Raw genomic sequence first — 23,432 nt, forward strand, 5'->3', positions numbered from 1 at the left:
ACCATGTGATGCTAAACATGGAATCCGGTGTTATACAACCCCACATCAAAATGAGGTATTCTACCGGCCAAAGTAGAACCAAATGTGACTTAGCTTTCTAGGTGGATACACTAGCTAGTATCCTATGGTGGAAACATAGTTATGGAACTTGGAGGTACATGTGAAAACCCTCTTTATGCCAAGATTAGGCATTGCAGTTATTCATTTATGGAAACCCTGTTGATGCCTGTTGAGGCATTGTGGTTATCCACCTCATGAGATTTATGGTGACATACCTTTCTACCATGGGAAGGGACACACACTCATATTCAAGTTCACTCGGTGCTAAGCTAAGTTACCTTCATTAAAAACCTTTATTATATTTTTACTTTATAAATCATAAGTTTAGGAGAGTCATCCCCTCATATGATCAACTCATAGGTCATAGATGGAAGTTCATCAACCTAAATCATGTAAAGAATCCATTCACATGAACATAGAATATGTAAAGCATCATCTAGTTTAGGGTACATATGAATACATCATTCAAGGCCTCTCTATTGACTAGATATTCATACATGTGTGTGCGTGTATTCATACATGTGAGTAAAACTTTCACATAACACATTAAGTCACACAAGTTCATACATAAATATTCATACATATAGAAACCAAAACTAGAACTATCATATGAAGGTACACATGTGCAATGCATAGGATAAGTCTTTTACCCTTCCCTATACTAGTACACCTATCAAGTCATCCTAGTAAGGAATACATAACATACTTCACATACATAAACTTTACGTGCATAGTAGTAGACATTAGTGAATATGAGAACAACCTTTCATTTAGACACCATGACCTATACTACTTGGAACATACATGTGAGTGAGAGTGTGTATACATTGACCAACATGATCACATAATGTCTATCAATAACTTCTTAAGGCAGCCACCCTCTTATACCACATTACACTTCCAAGCACATAGTACACAACACATAATATCATAAGAGACATGACAATATATACATTATAATCAAGACTCCTAACTTTAGCTATTTACACTTTCACAAAAGGGGTACATGGGTAGAGGCTATTAACCAGTTTAACAAATCAATGGCAGCACCTATACAATACCCTAACATGAATATACCAACGCTCATACAATAGCCACACAACCTACATCACAACTAGAATAGGAAAGTAGACATAAGCTTCACATAGCATCATCATAAGCACACGCTCATATATTCAACAATTTGCCTTCATGGCCATGGTCAACATATATATATATTGACAATAAAGTAAAAACCGCCATCATAAGTGGACAATGCCATACAAGGCTTCATCAACATTAATATAAAGAAATAGAGAACTAGAAGAGTAGAGAGAATAAGCATTCTTACCAATTTATCACCCTTTTATCATCATTGATCAATACACCTTATTCATCAATAAAACTCATATATGGTAGTATCTAAAAGTACTTTAAACATATAAGAAACCATGTACAAGTCGCTACAAGATTATACTATAACATAATACAACACATCAACATACTAGAAAAGTAGAATAACATAGATCATTAACTAATTTCCCTTGAGTTGATTTAGATAATATTTCATACATATTATGAGTCTAAATCAGTATCTAAACCTTCATATAACCATATTGAAATTATAATTACATACCTTCAAGATTAAGGTTACAACATAGGCATTTAGGCATATTGATTTGCTAGAGTATAGAAGACTTTACCAATACTTTGAAAACTCTAAGGCTTTTATAATTATTCATACTTTATAAACCATACACTAATTAGGATTTAGATATTTAGATAAGAAATCAAGACGAAATCATGTTTCATCTAATCACAATTCGAGATCCATCACACACTTAGCTTTTTAACTTCATAGCCTAAAGGAATCTAGATCAATTCATGCAAGACTTTCATAATTTGATAATTATTAATTTATACCTACAAAATTCATCCAATATATCACCATTAAACAGTAGCTACAACAGTTCAATCAAAACTTTACACAACCGATCTCACAATCGACTTCACGGCAACATGTAGAAACATATGTTATTCATGTTAAAATCTTCGTACATTAATCTTCATGGACCCTTCAACTTCAATTCAACATAAATTTATGTAAATAACAGCATATACATTCACTTCAACGTAATAGATTCATAATTCAATCGATGACAAATCAAGATCACAAAGCTCATGCAAAGCTAAATCCTTTTGGTGAAGAAGCATGGGTTTATAATGTAGTTGGGTTGAAAACCACTTCAAAATCTGTAGAAAATCATCAATACATTCATATTATGCCTTTGATATCAGTTTAGGAAAAGACCCGTGGCAGATTGAAGAAGAAAGTGTTTGATCATATATTTCTATCTTGAAATCTTTGAGAATGGCTCTCTACATGAAAAGATAACTAGATATGAAGATCACCATACCTTTTTCTAGTTGAAAACCTATAATACTTGATGATTCATCCATGGAAAACCCAGATTATGTCTATTCTTGAGCTACACCAACAATGGTGGTTTTAGAGAGAGCATTTTTGGAGGGAAGAGCTCAAAACATATGAGTTGATTTTTGAATGGGTTGATCACGTTTTAGATGACTTATATACACCATAAATTAACTAAATAAACCTATTATATTCAGGTTAGGACGTGGGGTTAATTCCCCATTCACCCCTTAAATTAAACTGACGTAGGCTGCCAGTTGCAGGCCACCTGCAATGATGGAAATGACGGTGCGTCGAGGCCATGACGGGCCGTGCCTGGCCTCCGTCGCCTGACACATAGCCAAAATTGTCTTATGACCTGACCAAGGCATTTATAGCTTGACGATAATTTCTCGACGGGCCGTTGATGGACCAACGATCCGTCGTTGGGTCCGTCAATGGACACTGCCCAGGCAGTGTCTTAGATAGCTTTGTGTCCTTCTTTTGGGGCTTCTTGTGGGGCCCTTTAGATATCGTACCCATACTATTCAAAAGTGATTATAACCCTTAACAAGTTATAGAACTTACACAAAAATTTTATCCAAAACAAACACATACAATACGTCCAAACAGGCCAAGCCCCATCATGACACACGTCGAACATCTTAGGGGTTATCCTTCGAACGCCTTGGACGTTCTTGGGATTTTGACCTCCAAAATTCAAAAAATTCATATAACAACATTAAAAATAATTTTAAACCATTTTAATACTTATTAGTCTCATTTCATAGAGATTTTGGCATGCATGCATATATGAGGCACATAAGCGACTAGTCGTCGAACGTCTTGGACGTCCCTTGACGTTCGATTTACGAATCACTTCAATCTTTGTACACTGACTCAAAACTTATAATAAGACATTTTAGGACCTTATAAAATCATGAAACACCCATAAACACATAGAACCACATATTAGGCATCTAAATGTCTTAGTCGTTGAAAGTCTTAGTCATCCCTTAACGTTCGACTTTCAATACCTCTAATATTTATGCTACTTCCTATATACTATATTTTAAGCAGGACATTAGAACTTTAATAAAAACATGTTAGGCTCTAGACACCTTCTCTCATTTTTTGGGTCTTACAATTATTATGTTTTATACATTTTAGCATGAATATATATTTATTGGGATTAGTATTGAGAAGTATGACGGGCATGAGTTCTGACAACTCACTAACTCATAAACCATGTATCTATCATGGTCAATACATCTTACATTTTAGACGACTCCTTATTGCTTTTGAGCATAATTCTAATGGATCTTCTTAGTTGAGATGTTTAATATAAAGACAAGGTATATGACGATTCTAAAAACATGAGCGAGATGTTGTATCATCACTTTGCTCATAGTAATGGTTATTAATTAGAGAATATCCAAAATACACTTAAAGTGTATTTTTAGGATATCACTCACTATGTTTACTTCAGAGATGAGCATGTATTTTTTTAAGTTTAAATGGTTTTTGTTCATTATTTCTTTACATTTGTTTGAGTATATATTTATATCTACTGTATTATTTTTATTTTTTCATTTCTCCATGGCTATATGACATATTTTCACATTGAATGTACTATTGTTATTCGACCTACATTTTCATGATACATATAATGGTTTTCAGGATCATCAACAACCACTTCATGTAGATCATTTTAAACTTCCTATGTGAAAGATTGGTGAGTCCCATTACATTTTGGAGGTCCCAACGTTTAATTTTAGTATTTACTCTAGGTATCGGAGATTTTGTATAGACGTCCATGTTGAACTTAGATTCTTCATACATAGCTACTAGAGTTGAGTTGTTTTTAGAAGTTATTTCCTTAGAGTATTTTGGGAATATTCTATTTTTCTTAAATAAGTATTTGAGACAATTTAGTTGCATTTTTCTCTTTAAAGCTGTCACGACCCAAGGTAGACCAATGAATAACATGAAGTATAAGACCCAGAGAGGCCCATAATAGTTACTTATCATTCGTCATACAAGATAATTTGATATCAAAGAGACACGTAGAAACATTTCAAGTCTAACAGTTGCTTAGAGAAAGGTGGAAATCTAAACATGATCTCAAAGCCATCTAGTACCTAAGAGTTCATGGGGACGCAACCCATACGTCAAGTTCCAAGACTGAAAGTAAATACAATAGGGATTCAAGATCGACACTCGAAATATGAGGATTCACCATAACTCTGAATCTCTCCACCAACGTCTAGCCATGAAATCGAGAACCCTAAATGTCAGGCCCTATATTTAGGGAAATGTAGGAAAGAGTATGTTTTAGTGCAATATATATACCAAGTATTATAGCCATGTATAAAAAATTTGAAAACTTGATAAAAGGGAAATTCATATAGTGCAATGACCTACCTAATCATTAATGTTAGTAGAAAACATGAATCATAAGAATTTGGTCAAGGCAAATAGATATCAACTTAAGTCACATATGAGATACTTTTTGAATTAAACTTAGTTCATCATAGCTTGCTCGTTTGAAGTATCATTAACCGATATACGTGAGCTATCGACATGGAATTTGGTGTCTCCCATACCAAAAAGGGGTGCCCTACTTTCCAAGGTAATGACGATGACGTTTTAGCTTATGTCGATCCACATGATAATCATTATTTAAGCAATCCTATGTTTGCACATAGTGTATGGGACACGGGTAATCGCCACTTGTCAACTAAATTCTAAACTCAACTTCAAAGGATAAATTCTTTATCACATTCATCTTATCCTTGAAAGGAACATGTGTAATTGCCGTTTTCCCTATTCTTTTAATAACTATTTATCTTTGATTAATTTTAGGTGAGAAGACCTTTCAACATTAAAACCCCTTTATGGAGAAAACCTTTCACATTCATGCATGAGGTAGTCATTTGAGAAACCCATTCACAATAATTAAATACAAGAACAACCTATATGATTTTACAGTCAAAGCAATCTACATCATATCTCATCAATTTCCTACGAAGATGCATGATTACATACATGCATGTTACTATGCGTTGGATGAAGTTGTTAATTACTTCTATGAGCTGTGACTCATGATTATTTTATGATGTTGTTGGTTGGGCTGCTAGTATTGAGTCTATCCTTTACCTTCAAAAATATTTTCGTGTCATTCGGGGACGAATGTTCGTAATGGGGGGATAATGTAACACTTCAAAAGTCCACGACTTAGTCAAGATCCTCACATGTGTAAGTAAGACTTAAAACACTGTTTCTGGGCCAAAAATAATGTATATGACCTTCTAAGGAAGTGTTAGATTCAAAACCTTAAGAAACATCAATGACGTCCAGAGGATTGTGAAATGTGTGCTAGTGAGCCTTTGCATGTTTCAATGGATTTTAGGAGTCGGAATTTAATGAAAATTTGTAGAAATTTTCTAAACATATAGAAGAGTGTATTTAGGGTCAAAATGTCCAGGTACGACTCCCCAAGGAACACGCTAAGGGTCCTTGGAGAGAACCCTTCCATTTGGACCCTAGAGTTGTAGATTCAAAGTGTGTATCTACGAGCCAAGCGATAAGCCGATGATTGATCGATGCTCCATTGAAGGCTATGTTGATTTACACTTTCCCAATTGGCTGAAAGGGTGAAAGAACTATTCTTCGATACAATTGGTGGCTTGACAACACAGGCCATCGATAGACCTACTGGGCGTCGACGTGGTCTTGTAGGTTGAGGGCCTTGTGTGTTGTCCAAGTATTAGTTAAGTCAATTAATTATTCAATTCGCTAGGTGGTTAATTAAAGTTTTTAAGGGGTGGTTAATTATGTTTGTTAAGGGAATATAGAATACCCAACCCTCATTAAACTAACCCAACACCTCATAATTCCAAAATCCAATTCTCTCTAACTACTCTCCACTTTCTCTCACCCAAAAAGACTCCAGTGAAAACAAAGCTTCAAGGTGCATTAGGTCTTCAAGACTTCATCTTATATCCTTTCATTCCTTAACATTCTTGAAAATCATATGTCTAATGAAGATCCCAGTATGCCCTTAGGATAGCCTATTAGGGGTACATAGACACCCCAATGCCCAATAGTGAGAAATATTGGGCAAAGTATAGAAAAATTGGCTAAGGGATACTAGCAAATTTTCTATATACGAATAAGAAATATAATTTTTGGGTTGCCATACCCAATCCAAGATTCATTGACCAAAAAGTGTACCTACAATGATGACCTAATCTAAAAACACAGTGGATCTTTTATGCATAAGGTATAAGGCATCCAAGTATCAATCCTAGTACCATAGCACATAACACATGATCATTTAAAATGATCATGTGTATTAAGCAGTGCTCAAGGACATGGTGAGGGTCCTTGGAACAATAAGTAAATTTTTCAAATAGGACATCAATAATATATAGTTAGCAAAGTAAAACAAACCCATGTTCAATCACATGTGCAAGACATGTGAAGAAGCGGCCGAAGGAGAGGACCGCCCTAACCGAATTCGGTTAGGGTGGTTAGGGGGAAAACGTGCACAAGGGACCACTCCATGTGGGGCCTAACTTCCTATCACATTCTAGACTCTAACCTACTGCCCTAACTGGATAACTAAGCTAGGACCAAACGAAATAAACTATTTAGTTCACCCGACAACCTATAACTAAATCGGGTTTACGCTAATCTAGTACTAGTTGAAGAGATAACCTAGTACCTAACCTACAATGGTCCAAAGAGTTAGTTAAGGTCTTAACAACCTAGGGATACACTAGTAATTACCCTAGGATAATTAATTAATTAATTTTGCAACTTAATTAATTAATTTAAAGTGGCAAAAACGAAATTCTCAGGAAAAATTTCATATTTGAACAAGTATTGTGTTTTCCTAGTTCTAGTCAATCTAGGAGGGGCTTTTTAGTAATTATTTAATTCATTTATTTAATTAACTTATTAAACCCTAAGTTGAATGAGTCAAGTCAGTTCCTAAGACGTAGAATCACGTTCAAAGTCATAGAAAAGGCGACGCAAAAACAGTAAGCAAAGAACGATAGAAAAAGGCAGGAAAATTATCGATTTCTCTAGGGCGATTTCAAGGTTTCTTCAAGGTTTCGTTCAGGGTGGTCTTCGTAGATTAAGTTCTGTATAATGAATGAGTGACTTCTTTTTCCAAGAGAACTTTCTTTCAAACGATTCAAAGATCTTGAAACTAGGGTTGTTCCTATTCTCGTCAAACTCCTTGTCCCTAGTTTCCTTTTCGATTTCAATGTTGAATAGGTTAGAGATATGTTGTTGCTATGTGGTGCTGGCTGATTTTATGTGTAATGTTCTTGATTGATGAATTTGCATGAACCTATGAACTTAAGATCGTATGAAGCTAATGTTCACAACGTGAATTAAGAATTGACCATATGTTAGTTACGTCCATAAATGTCAAATGTTGATGTGTGTGTGACGAATGTTAACTTAGTGCTTTGTAACGTTATGAGGATGCTAAAGTCATCAAATGCTAATATTATATTGTCCAATATGTCTTAAAATGTTACCCTAAGGTCATTAACTAGGATTGATTAAAAAAGATCTCTATAAAACCACATCTTGAATGAATTGGCAATCTTGTTCCAATAAAATTGGCTAACACTATTTGGTAAAAACAAATGCATGTTAATGTCTAAGGGCTTATGTAAATGATTGAAATATTTTCTAAGGGTTTATACATATTCTATTTAAATATGTACATCCGTAAAATTGGCTTATGCCAATAAAAATGGCTAACTGGTTTAACATCCCAAATCTTGAGACAATACTAATTATATGCCAATTCTTGTGTAGTAAGAGTATCAAGTATATTATAAGCACTTGTAAAGTAACTCAATGAATCCATAACCAAGGGAATTCCATTCATTGGGACAACTCCCAACATGCTCTACAAGAATCAACTATTAACATGTGTAACTTATTGAAAGAAGTGTTCATCATCCATAAACGATGAAATGAAGCTACTACACTAAAGTAAAGAAGTAATGTGAGTTATAATATAATTAAAGGGGTATAAATTAAGTAAGTGACACTCACACCTAAGTTAATATGTTAAAAGTATACTCACGAATGAAGGTGTTACAACATGTGAGACTAGTCTCATTAACACCTAAGGATGATATGTAAGGACAATTCACATTAATCAATGTAAAGTAAGGATTATATTTAAGGACAATTCACATTTCATAAATGTAAATTAAGGATGATAAGTCATCAAAAGAGTAAGTAAATATCGATCTAGAAGCAAGCTTCCACAATGCTTGAGTCAACTCTAAAAGATAAAGAAGATAATGAAAGTGAGATAGCACCGATAGATTAGTTATGATCATGTGCTTGCACGTGTAAGTCTCATGCGATGAGGCTACCGCCGAGGTGGATAAGTTGTCACGACCGGAATCTAGACCCCAGACGAGACCGACGTCGTTGACCTGTCAAAGGTCACAGACAGGACTACATACGTCATTCTTACTTCATCTAGGTTAATTTTAGCGGAAAATTTGAACTTTTTTGTTTTCTTATTTCATGCTAAACATTTTAAACTTAACATCATAGCGTTCACAAATAAACAATCTAATATAGAGATAATCAAAAGAAAGAAACAGTTTATAATTGCATTAAACGTATTCTTGCCAAAACGGCACCAATACAATGTTTGACATGTGAGTAGAAAGAAACACTAGTGGAACATGCTCGACTAGCTAAAGGCTATATCAAATCTAGATAATAATGGTAGACATCCTTGAACGCATGAGGGCCTACCAAGTCCGGATGAAATCTCTCATCCGGATAGCTTTAACATCAACCTGTAAGCTCTAGCGTCCATCTGTGCCTACACCTAAAAATATAGAGTTTTATGGGATTAGTACACACTTGTACTAAGTATAGGTGTATGCAAGCACACACCAAGGACATGCATGAGTAAGAATAGCTCTTTCCTAACAACATGATTTATGGAAAGTCAAGTCAGTAGACTTGCCAAATATGGATTAGGAAAGTCAGTGGACTTGCCAAAATTGGATTAGGAAAGTCATGCCATGAGAGTAACATGCATCATCAGACATATCATATTGCACACAGCACATAACGTCTTACACATAGCACATAATATATTGCATATGTCACATAACATATTGGGTATAGTACATTATATCTTTCATATCATTCATTAATACTCCATCAGACTTAAGGATCATTGACTTGACATCAAGACTTCCCAAAAATGAGATCTCAACATATGGGACCTCAACTAGAGAGCCTTCTTTAGCAAACACAGAGTCTGGTTCATTCATTCATACGTACTTCACTTCATACATTCATAAGCTAGTACCTAAGATGTAGTTTAAAACTTTCATTGGGTTCGCTGTACAATGATCAAGAATTACCTAGGGTCATTGCTTAGGTCTAGCTCACCTATTGATTATCCTATCCTAACACCCTTGGTATCATTCATTTCGTTATGTGCATCAGTTGTGGCTGACCTCATTCATTATTTGGGAACTTTAACTTTAACCGACATAGATCATGTGAGCATCATGAAATCCACTGTCTCCCCCACACCGAAAAGAGGTGGAATCACCGGCAAAAGTGACCCAAAACATGCTAGCTTACATGAAAATTTAACCCCGCCAGATCCCTATATTGGCAGTATAGGTTCAACGACTAGAAAATATAAGGATACCCATACCCGGCATGCCGGACAGTCTCATCTCATGAGAGTTACATGAACCTCTTCCCTTCATGAAGGAAGGCATCAACGCTCATAGCTAGCCTATCGGTTCTCAGTATAAAGTTCATTACATTCAACCCATTCATAATAGAAGCTGGCTTCTAGCATGAGGACATCATAGCTCATTAAATGATTTCACATCTCATGAGTAGTATTAAGTATGCAATAACATCAATACTTTGATTAGAGTGTTCATAGGGACTGGTCTCTTCATTAGCTTTACACTCTCATAGGTGAGTACGTTTTGGTAACATTTACTTAGGCTTATTTGAAATTGATCTCATCTTTCACATTAGCCTTTTATCATATTGTCACCTCATTCATTAACTTCAACACATTGGCTTTTCATAATTACTCATCCCTTTATGTGAATGTTCATTTCATCATATGCCAATGCACTTGGCCGTTTAGTGTGTTTCACACTCTTACTTAACCCTTATAGGGTTACATCATTTTATCACATATATCTTAGGCTCACCTACTTTCAAATGTATGCTAGACTTTTGAGTCCACACATACAAGTCACAAGGCTTCATTCATAGTTTGTCTAAGTGATTCATGTTTACCCAAGATTATGTGGTACAAGACTTATGCATTTTGTAGAATGCAAAGATATTGATTTCGATCTTTAGAGGCAGAATTCATTAAATATTTGTTTACGTATGACTTATGTGTCAATATGGAATTGGGAAAAGGAACCCGATTTCGAATCCCTTGAACAACACTTAATCTTATTTTAAACATGATAATTGCATTTTTCAGATTTGGGAGACCCCATCAACCCCATAATGTTTCTTTCTTGTTCTCCTCTCCTTTTTTGTTTTAAGGCAAGGAGGTTGTGGGTTCAATCCCCACTCTCCAGATTTTATTTTCTCCTTTATTTTTCTCCTAACTCTCTCAACCATTCAAGAGGTTGTGGGTTTAATCCCCACTCTCCACATTTTATTTTTCTTTTAGTTTTTCTCATGAACTTTTTATGTAATTTGCATTTGGTGAGGTCTTGGGTTCGATTCTCAATGACCTCACAATTTATAAAAAAAATTTAAAACGTAGCTCACTTTTCAAGTTTTTGGCCGAGACCAACATTTCCAACAAGCTGGAAATTTGGTCTCTTTCAATCCATCTTTCTCTCAAATTTTTATGTTGATTCTTTGAGTTATCCAGGTGACATTTTTCAAGAAACATTACCCTTATATTAAAATCACACTTTTAACATTTTCAGGGAGCAACATAGTTAATTTACAGCACACCCATGCTCAAACAATTAACGTAAAACACTTTTCCGGAATACATTTTTCATTCCTTACATAATTTCCAAATACACATTCAATACATAATAACAACCAGACCTAAAAATATCTACCAGAAGACATATCAATGCATGCTTTGAATCATTCAAAGGATCTAATGACAGGGGCATGCAACGGGGACAACCTTAGTTTCTCGTTTAGAATTTAAATTGAACATAGAGGTCTCTTGGGAAAGGGACCAAGAGAGAATAAAACTCATACCTTTTATGAGGTTGAAACCTTGAAGTTGCTGCCCAAACCTGTTCCAACACTCACGTCCAAATCCAAGTTTCAACACCAAACTTTTGACGGAAAATCTCCTTCCTTTGCCTAACTATTTTTTATTAGTTGTTTGTTTAAAAATTTTCATGGTGGGTTCTTCAAGTGTGAAGAACATTGGTTTATTTTTTGTTCTTGTACGTTATTTGTCAGAGAGAATGTGAAAGAGAAGAGAGATTGAACGTGTGTGGAGAGATAGATGTGAGAGGAGAGATTTATCTTAGGCTTAGGAGTCTAGTTTAGGACTTAGTCAAATAAGGTTTAGTTAAATATTAAAAATCTGATTTCCCTTTTATTTTAAATAAGCCAATAAATAATAAATATTAATAAATTACATTAATTTGACAACTTAAATTAAAAAAAAACAATTTAAATCACTTCTTCCACCTAGGTTCGAACCCGGGTGGAGCAAGACTTCACTCTAAGAGCCAATTTTTGGTCCTCTTTCCCCAAAATGACCCTCCACTTTATTAATTGAATAATTAATAATATATTTAGGGAAATTAAGATACTACCCTTAGCTTGGAAAAATACAATTTTACCCCTAGACCCTCGAAACTTATGATTTTCCCTTTTTAAAACTGGTAAAGACTCATCCGAGTAAATCTTCATATTCGGGAGCCCTACAGGGATGGACCCAACCTTTCCTCGCTCAACTAACTCCCCAAGTTATTTGGCTTGGCTGTTGTAAGGGTTCAGAGGTCTGGTTCTACGCGCACCAATCCGTGTGACCCAATCTAATCGTAGGCATTCTAGACACATTAAGCATTACTTAGCTTATCTATTTTTAGGGTTGTTACATTATCTCCCCCTTACGAACATTTATCCCAGAATGACACTTATAACTCTTTTGCGTAATTCCAGTCAGATCATAACATAGTTACTATACACAATCAAGCAATAGCAACAAAGAATAGAGAGATAAGGTAACATAGACTTAAGAGTAGGGAGTCTAACCTCAAGAGCTGAAAAGATGGGGGTAGTGGGATCTCATATAGGCTTTGGCCTCCCAGGAGCACCCTCAACAAGATGATTCCTCCACAATACATTCACTGTTTCAATCTCCTTGTTCCTCAGGCGCTTGACCTGTCTGTCTAAAATCTCAACAGGTACCTCCTCCTAGGACAAATTTTCATCAACCCCCAAACCTTCAACAGGTAGAATCGATCTTGCATCACCTTGGCACTTCTTTATCATAGAGACATGAAAGACTGGATGAAAAGAAGCTAGTTCTGCAGGAAATGCCAACTCATAGGCCACCTCTCCCACACGCTGTAGGATCTCATATGGCCCAACATACCTTGGACTCAACTTCACCTTCCTGCCAAAGCTCATCACCCCCTTCATCGGTGATATCTTCAAATAGACCTGGTCACCAACATCAAACTCTAAAGGCCTTTTGCTGTTGTATGCATAAGACTTCTGGCGACTGTAAGCAGTAGCCAAACTGTCCCTTATCACCCTGACCTTCTCTAAGGCCTCATGATTGATATCTGGACACAAAATGGATGACTCTCAAACCTCGAACCACCCAACTTGAGACCTACATCTCCTACCATATAGTGCCTCAAACGGTGCCATCCCAATGCTGGATAGCTATTATTATACGAGAACTCTATCAAAGGCGGATGGTCGTCCCAACTACCCCTGAAGTCAATCACACATGCCCTCAGCATGTCCTCCAATGTCTGAATGGTGCACTCTGCCTGCCCATTAGTCTTAGGATGATAATCTCTTCTCGAAGAATCTCTAGAAATGTGAAGTGAACTGAGCTCCTCTATCTGAAATGATAGACAAAGGAATCCCATGCCATCTCACAATCTCATCAATTTAAAGTCTCGCATAATGCTCGGCTCTGTAAGTAAACTTCACAGAGATAAAGTGGGCAGACTGAGTCATCCTTTCCACAATAACTCATATGGAGTCATGCTGTCTCTTAGTCTTTGGAGACCAACCACGAAGTCCATATTAATGGCCTCCCATTTCCAAGTCGGAACCTCAATAATCTGAGTAAGTCCGCCACGCTTAAGATGTTCTGCCTTAACCTGTTAACAAGTAGGACACTTGGCCACATAATCTGTAATGTCCTTCTACATTCCATACCACCAATAAATCTGTTTAAGATCATGATACATCTTGGTGGAACCTAGATGTATGGAGTATCTGGAACCATGGGTCTCTGCAATGATCCTGGTCTACAAATCATCCACGTCTGGTACACACAGCATGTCCTGGTACCTAAGTATGCCGTCATCTCCCAAAGCAAAAGACTCATTCATCTTAACCAACACTGAGTCCTTCAGCTTCATCAAAACAGGATCAAGATGCTGACCTTCTTTGACTTCAACTACTAAGGATGATTCAGAACTAGGATGAACTGAAACACCCCCACTAGTAAAGTCAACTAACCGCAAAACCCAGTCTGGCCAGTCTATCAATATCTTTCACCAACTCCTTCTTTCCATCCTCAATGTGGGTTGTACTTCCCATGCTTATCCTACTTAAAGCATCAACTACACCATTAGCTTTACCTTGATGGCAGTGAGTTTTCATGTCAAAGTCCTTCAACAGCTCCACCCATCTCCGCTAATGTAGATTCAACTCTCTCTGTGTGAACACGTATTAGAGACTCTTGTGGTCTGTGAACACATCCACATGAACTCCATACAAGTAGTGCCTCCACAATTTCAGTGCAAATACCACAACTTCCAACTCCAGGTCATGAGTGGGATAATTCTTTTCATGAACCTTGAGTTGTCTGGACGCATAAGCTATCACCTTAACACCCTGCATAAGAATACAACCAAAACCAACCCTAGATGAATCACAATACACAGTGTAATTCTCACCACCCTTTTAGCAAAGTAAGCACCGGGGGTGAAGTGAGTCTATCCTTGAGCCCCTAGAAACTCTTCTCACAAGCCTCCGTCCATCAAATTAGGCCTTCTTCTTAGTCAAAGTTGTCAGTGAGGCAGCAATGCAAGAAAAACCCTCCACGAACCTGCGATAATAACCAGCCAATCACAAGAAGCTATGAATATCTGTTGCAGTAAGAGGTTTTGGTGAGTTCTTAATCGCTTCAGTCTTCCTGGGATCTACCTCCACACCTTTGTCGGACACAACATGACCTAGGAAGGTCACTGATCTAAGCCAGAATTTACACTTGCTGAATTTGGCATACCGCTGATGTTGTCTAAGTACCTGCAAGGTTAGTCTCAAACGTTGTTCATGATCTTCCTTGGTCTTAGAGTAGATGAGAATGTCATCAATGAATACTATGACGAAAGAGTCAAGGTATTCACGGAAGACCCTATTCATGAGATCCATAAATGCAACTGGTGCATTGGTGAGACCAAATGACATAACTAAGAACTCATAGTGACCATAATGAGTAAGAAAGACTGTCTTTGGGATATCTCCATCCCTAACCCTGAGCTGATGGTACCGTGAAAAAAGATCAATCTTCGAGAAGAAACTAGACCCTTGGAGTTGGTCAAACAAGTATTATATTCCGGGAAGTGGATAATTATTCTTGACAATGACTTTGCTGAGCTGTCGATAATCGATAGACATTCTAAGGGTTCCATATTTATTTTTCACAAACAACACAGGAGTGCCCCAAGGGGATATGCTCGGTTGGATAAAACCCTTATCAGTGAAATCTTTTAACTGCAACTTCAACTCTTTGAGTTCATTTGGAGCCATTCTGTAAGGAGGAATTGAAATTGGTCTAGTATCGGGCTCTAAGTCGATGAAAAAGTCAATCTCTTGAGGGGGAGAAACTCCAGGAAAATCATCATGAAATACATCTTGGTACTCATTCACTATAGGCAGTGATTATATTGAAGGAATGTCATGATCTAAATCATTAACACTCACAAGATGACACAATAACCCCTTGGACATTATTTTATTGGCTTTAAGGTTAGAAATCAAGGGATTAGGATGAATCGAGTTGTACCCCTCTTGGACTATCTCTTCTTCATTAGGGAAAAAAATTCTCACAATCCTATTACGAGAATCCATGCAAGCATAACAACTATTAAGCCAATCCATGCGAAGAATAACATCAAAATCATGCATTGGTAACTCAACCAAGTCTGCACATAGTCTTACCACATACAACTATTGGGCAATCCTTGTATACTCTATTCGTTTTTACATTTTCTCCCAAAGGTGTACTAACCACTATAAGATCATCTCAAAAGTGAGAGCAAGCAAAGGAGTTACCAAGGAAAGCCCAGACTCTGGATCAAGTAAAGCATAAACAAAAGTTAAGAATACTTGCAGCATACCTGTGACCACATCAGCGGACTTCTCCTGCTCCTCCCTGCCCTTCGGGGCATAGAACCTGTTCCTCTTAGGAGGTCTAGCTACTGCTGCATCCTCTGGATTACACCTAGGATGAGCATTACCTCTAGCCTGACCTTGTTTCTGTGGGCAGTCCTTAACCATGTGCCCGCTCTTACCGAAACCGAAGCAGGCATTGGTGTCCTGTATGCACTCTCCACTATGAGCACGGCCACACTTAGCACAGTCTTTTTTGGAACACTGCATCTCACCTCTATTGCCCTTCTTGGGCTCGGGTTTGCCTCCTCTAGGTGTTGTACTCCTCTAAAAGTTAGAGTTCCCTGAACTCTGTTGCCCCTTTTTAAATCTGGGTTGCTCATGGACGCCAAAGTTAATCATGTTGCTCCCATTGCTAGGACCTACCTGATCATAAGGCTTAGGACTCCTAGCATCACGAACGCCTCTCTTCTTCCGGTTGTCCTCTACATGTTGGATATGAACCATCAACTTGGAGAGGTCCATGTTATCGTGGAGCATCGCAGACCAACACTCCTCCTCTAAATATCCGTTGATTCCTATGAGGAACCTGCTCATCTCATCCCTGCTGTTAGATACAAAGAAAGTAGCATACCTAGACAGTTTAACAAACTTCAGGGAATACTCGTTGACTGTCATGGATCCTTTCTTAAGGTTGATAAACTCCTCAACATTGGCCTCCCTCATCTGTGAAAGAATCTCTCTAGAAAGTCCATCTTAAACAGCTTCCAAGTGATCGGCACTCCGCCCAAAACTCGGCTATCTTGCCACATCTTGCACCAAGTCTGTGCAACATCCTTGAGTTGATAGGAAGCCAACTCTGCTCTCTCGGATCAGTGTCCCCTATATCCACCAAGATCTTATGAACCTCATCCACAAACTCCTGAGGATCCTCCAAAGTCTTAGAACCTGTGAAAATAGGAGGATTTATCCTCGTAAAGTCTCTCATCCTGTCAGCCATATTGCGAACCTGTGGGTTCTCCCTTTAAACATTCTGCCGATTGGCCTAGTCAATCATGGCCCGGGCCTGCATAGTGATGGAATGTGCCATCTGTCCAAGAGATGCCCGCACCTCAGCATCAGTCAACCCAGTAGGGTTAACCAGCATAGCCACTTCTTCGGCTGGAGCCTGGGGTTGAACCTGATTGCCCCCAGCAGCTGATCCTCCTCTCCTTTGACCAATCGTTCTCCTAGTATTCATCTTTTGAAAAATAACAATGATTGATATTAGACACTCTCATAACACCAATAAAATCAGACATTAGGAAAGGCACGATTAGATCAGAAGAAGGGAAATTTTCCTATGCATCATGCAGTCTCTAAATCAGGATAGTGGTGCACTTCACTACCATGACTTAGGAACTACTCAATGAGGTTGCTGGGAACTTATTATCCTCGAAATTTAATATAGTACTCTGATACAAACTTTGTCACGACAGGAATCTAAACCCAGATGAGACTTGCGTCGTTAACCTCTCAGAGGTCGTAGACAAGCCTACATACGTCATTCTTACTTCATCTAGGTTAATTTTAGCGGAAAAGTTGAATTTTTTGTTTTATTATTTCATGATAAACATTTTAAACTTAACATCATTGGCAATCACAAATCAAAACTCTAATATATAGATAATCAAAAGAAAGAAACAGTTCATAATTGCATGAAACGTATTCTTGCCAAAACGACAGCAATACAAAGTCTGAAATGAAAGTGGAAAGAAACACTAGTGGAACATTCTCCACTATATAAAGCCTCTAGATAATAATGGTAGACATCCTCGAACGCATGAGGGCCTACAAAGTTCGGATGAAAGCTCCACGTCCGGATAGCTGCAATATCAACCTGTAAGATCTAGCGTCCACCTGTGCCTGCACCGAAAAATATAGAGTTGTATGGGATATGTAAAGACTTGTACTAAGTATGGGTATATGCAACCACACACCAAGGACATGCATGAGTAAGAATAGATCTTTCCTAACAACATGATTTATGGAAAGTCAAGTCAGTAGACTTGCCAAATTTGGATTACTTAAATCTATCTCATTTCTTCATTATCCTATCCTAACACCTTTGGTATCATTCATTTCTTTATGTACATCATTTTTGGCTGGCCTCATTCATTATTTGGTAACATTAACTTTAACCGACATAGAACGTGGGAACATTATGAAATCCAGTGTCTCCCCCATCTCGAAAAGAGGTGGAATCAGCGGCCAAAGTGACCCAAAACCTACTAGCGTACATGGGAATTGAATCCCACCAGATCCTTATATTGGCATTATAGGTTCAAAGAATAGGAGATATAAGGAGACCCATACCCGGCATGCTGGATAGTCTCATATTATGAGAGTTACGTGAACCTCCGCTCTTCCTGAAGGAAGCCATTACCGCTCATAGCTAGCCTATCGACGCTCAGTATAAAGTTCCATTACATTCAACTCATACATCATGGGAGCTTGCTTCTATCATGAGGACATCATGGATCATTAGATGATTTCTCATCTCATTATTAGTATTAAGTATGCATTAAATTCAATACTTTCATTAGAGTGTTCATAGAGACTTGTCTCTTCATTATCTTTACACTCTCATAGGTGACTATGTTTTGGTAACATTTAGTTAGGCTCATTTGAGATTGCTCTCATCTTTCACATTAGCCTCTTATCATATTGTCACCTCATTCATTAAATTTAACAGATTGGCTTTTCATAATTACTCACCCCTTCACATGAATGTTCATTTCATCATATGCCAATGCACTTGGCCATTTAGTGTGTTTCATACTCTTACTTAACCCTTCTAGGATTACATCATTTTATCACATACATCTTAGGCCCACCTACTTTTAAACGTATGCCAGACTTATGAGTCCACACATACAAGCTTTGAGGCTTCATTCATAGTTTGTCTAAGTGATTCATGTTTACCCATGATTATGTGGTACAAGACTTATGCATCTTGTAGATATGCCAAGATATTGATTTCGATCTTTAAAGGCAGCATTCATTATATATCTGTTTACGTGTTAATTATGTGTCAATACGGAATATGGCAAGGGAACCTGATTTCAAATCCCTTGAACAACATTTAATATTATTTTAAACTTGATAATTGCATTTTTCAGATTTGGGAGACCCTAGTTTGAATCCTCTCAACCTCATAATATTTCTTTCTTGTTCTCCTCTCCTTTTCCTTTTTAAGGCAAGTAGGTTGTGGGTTCAATCCCCATTCTCCACATTTTATTTTCTCCTAACTCTCTCAACCATTCAAGAGGTTGTGGGTTCAATCCCCACTCTCCACATTTTATTTTTCTTTTCGTTTTTGTCATGAATTTTTATGTAATTTGCATTTGGTGAGGTATTGGGTTCATTTTCCAATGACCTCACAATTATTTAAAAATTTTAAAACGTAGCTCACTTTTCAAATTTTTGGCCAAGACCAACATTTCCAGCAAGCTGGAAATTTTGTCTCTTTCAATCCATCTTTCTCTCAAGTTTTTATGTTGATTCTTGGAGTTATTCGGGTGACATTCTTACAGCAACATTACCCTTATATGAACATCACACTTTTAAAATTTTCATATATGAAAACACAACATTTATAACACACAAATTTCAGGCAGCAGCATAGTTAATTTACAGCAAACCCATGCTCAAACAATTAACGTAAAACACTTTTCCGGAATACATCTTACAATCCATACATAATTTTCAAATACACATTCAATACGTAGTCACAACCAGACCTAAAATTATATACCAGAAGACATACCAATGCATGCTTTGAAACTTTCAAAGGATCTAATGACATGGCCATGTAACGGGGACAACCTTAGTTTCTCAATTGGAATTTATACTTACTTAGGGGTCTCTTGATAAAGGGACCAAGAGAAAAGAAAACCCATACATTCTATGACGTTCAAACCTTGAAGTTTCTGCCCAAACCAGATCCAACAATCACGTCCGAATCCATGTTTCAACACCAAACTTTTGACGGAAAATCTCCTTCCTTTGCCTAACTTTTTTGATTAGTTGTTTGTTTAAAATTTTCGTTCTGAGTTCTTCAAGGGTGAAGAACTTTGGTTTATGTTCTGTTCTTGTACATTATTTGGCACAGAGAATGTGAAAGAGAAGAGAGATTGAACGTGTGTTGAGAGATAGACGTGAGAGAATAGAGTTATCTTTGGCTTAGGAGTCTAGTTTAGGACTTAGTCAAATAAGGTTTAGTTAAATATTAAAAATCTGATTTCCCTTTTATTTTAAATCAGAAAATAAATAATAAATATTAATAAATTACATTAATTTACAAACTTAAATAAAAAACAATTTAAATCATTGCTTCCACCTAGGTTCGAACCCGGGTGGAGCAAGACTTCACTCTAAGAGCTAATTTTCGGTCCTCTCTCCCCAAAATGACCCTCCACCTTATTAATTAATTAGGTAATTATATATTTAGGGAAATTACAATACTACCCATAGCCTGGAAAAAAATCCCTTTTACTCCTAGACCCTCCAAACTTATAATTTCCCATGTTTAAGTCCGATAAAGACTCATCCGAGTAAATCTTCATATTCGGGAGCCCTACATGGATGGACCCAACCTTTCCTATCTCAACTAAATCCCCAAGTTAGTTGTTTTGGATTTCATAACATTTTAGAGGTGTTGTTCTATGCGCATCAATCTGTGTGAACCTGGTCTAATCGTTGGCATTCTAGACACATTAAGCATTACTTAGCATATCCTTTTTTAGGGTTGTTACATAAATAGTCTCATTAAGTCCTTAGTCTTCGAACTATGTCTACCCAACATAGGAACTAGCCAGTGGTTTCCATCTAACCGAGCTAGGCATGTATGGTTTCACCTTGACCAGTGATTCCACCCCTATACGATGTGGGGCATACACAGAATTTCATGTTTAGATCACATGATGATCTATGTCGGTTAATGCTCATGATATGTTCTTGGCATTATAGCCGTGAGCCACTCCTTTTTCGATGTGGAGTGAACACTTGAGATGGATTTGCCTTAGCAAGGGATCACCCCTTTCCATATGTGGAGCAGACACAGGATTCCATGAGTAGCTTATATGGTCTAAGATTCATTTTAACCGGTGAATCACCTCTTTTTAGTGTGGGGGAGACACAAGATTTTATGTTAAGCTCGCATGATCTTATTTTTGATGATGTCACTATGAAAGTGAGAATGACGATGATGATGGAACTTATGTTCAAAGTGAGAATTGATGAAGATCTTAAGAATGTCAAGTGTCAATATCAAACTCATGAAGTTTCTGCAAATAATGGGCACAACCAAATCAAATTGGCTTATAATGACTTATTATATGATGCCAATTGGGAAGTAGAAAGCAATTTTAATTAAATACTTCATAACTTCCCTACCATGAAAGTAATGAAATAAATGGCATGACCCACATAGAATGGCTTATGAAATGCAACAAATATATAGTATAAAGAATGACTCACTATAAGGTAGGGAAATCATTCCTTAGTCCTTGGATTACTTACATCGATTCATTGAGGGTATGGGACTACAATGTATCATTGCACTTGTAAGTAAAACATAGGACTAAAGGAATTATTGAACTACACAACAAGAATAAGAAAAAGACTAAAATAAAACTAACTACGGAGGAAAGAGCTCTTGGGTTAGGGGGGACTTAAAATTTCAAACCTTCGTCCGTGGGGTTCTAAAATTATGTTGATGATACAAATATCTTGAAATCATATAGAAAATTAGGAAAGTCTAATAACTAGACTTTCTTGAAATGACATGTTGTTTAGGAAGATCTTTCATTGATCATGAATAACTTTATGTGTATGTGTGCATACACACATATATAGTACAAGTGGTGTACTAACACCATTCTATTTACTATTAATATAGGTGCAAGTCATAGAGCAGAGTGACGACACTTGCAGCGTTTTGGACTTCAGCTTTTCTCCAGACCATTTGGTAGGTCCTCTTGATTTTGCGGACGCTACAAGAATTAGTCTAACTTTAGATATAGACATAGCTAGTGGATGTTGTCCCTAGAGTTTCTTTCATATTTCATTTCGAACCTTTTGATGTAAGGTCATGTTTGGCAAACTATTTAGTATATATTCATCTTCAGTTTCGAATTGATTCTTTATGTTAGATGGTTGTCTATTGATGTTGATCTTAGTATATAATGCGTAACATGTAGTGACTATATGAAGTCTATGTAAACTTCATACATAAAAAGTTTTAAATTTTCCGCTAAAATTAACCATATGAATGTGATGAATGCAAGAAGAGGCTTATATGCGACCTCTAAGAGGTCAACGACGCCGGTGGCGATTCGGATTCTAGAAGTCGGGTCGTTACATATTCACTCTTGGAAAATCTTTCCCCAAGAGGTTCTTTCAAAATATGATTTCCATGATCTTCCAAAAATAGATTTTCTTCCAATTTCGTAATTTGTCTTTTAATATTATTTCTTATGATGTTGTGTTGATTATTATTGATAGATTATGGTTGTTTATTGGCTAATTGATATAGTTCTTGGTCCTTGAACTATTTCTCGTGAAGGACTATAGATTATGACCTTTTTCCCTAATCCTAGGTAGGAATTGAACTTGTAGATGATTACGGTTGTTACAATTGATTATTTTATTTTTGAATTCATTATGTTACGATGATGGTGAGTGGATTACATGGAAAATTGTGATGAATTGAGGGTAAGATCTTGAAGAGGGCTTATGAAGGCTGTGTGGTAAGACTTTGCGATCTTGATTTCTTTACTTCAATGATGATGGATTATACTAGATGATTATGTGCAACTGAAGTCTTATATGTTATTAGATTGAGACTAAGATGATATGATTATTATGATTCCTTGATATGCATAGGATGGACGTGATGTCTTGATATGATAATGCATGTTTGAGTGTGAATCACTTGTGTGCCTTGTTATTAATTGATTATGATGACTTCACCAATGATGGTGTAGATGAAAGGTAGTTCTCACTCTATACCTACTGAGCTTATAACATGAAAATACAGGGGATTATTCCCTAAGACCTATACTATGGTTGACTTAAAGCCTTATCAAAATGGGACTCTAGCTTAGTATCGAGAGAACTAGTTGCGACATGTGTCCCTTCCCATGTACATAAAGTATGTTATATATGTTTTCTTGAGATAGAGATTACAATGTTAATATCATAAAGAGGGTTTCTACTATGTCTCCTACTTCTTGAACTATGTTTCCCCCATAAGAATACTAGCTAGTGGATCCCCATAAAGTGCTATGTACATGTTTGGTTCTAC

At 36.8% G+C, this 23,432-nt stretch overlaps 1 pseudogene; it reads left to right on the plus strand.

Moving 5' to 3' along the window:
* LOC107003785 overlaps positions 1 to 14,412 on the plus strand; it is a 58,680-nt pseudogene extending 44,268 nt beyond the window's left edge.
* Positions 14,413 to 23,432: the final 9,020 nt, after the last annotated feature.

This window comes from Solanum pennellii, chromosome 11, assembly GCF_001406875.1.
Source record: "Solanum pennellii chromosome 11, SPENNV200".
Classification (NCBI taxonomy): Eukaryota; Viridiplantae; Streptophyta; class Magnoliopsida; order Solanales; family Solanaceae; genus Solanum; species Solanum pennellii.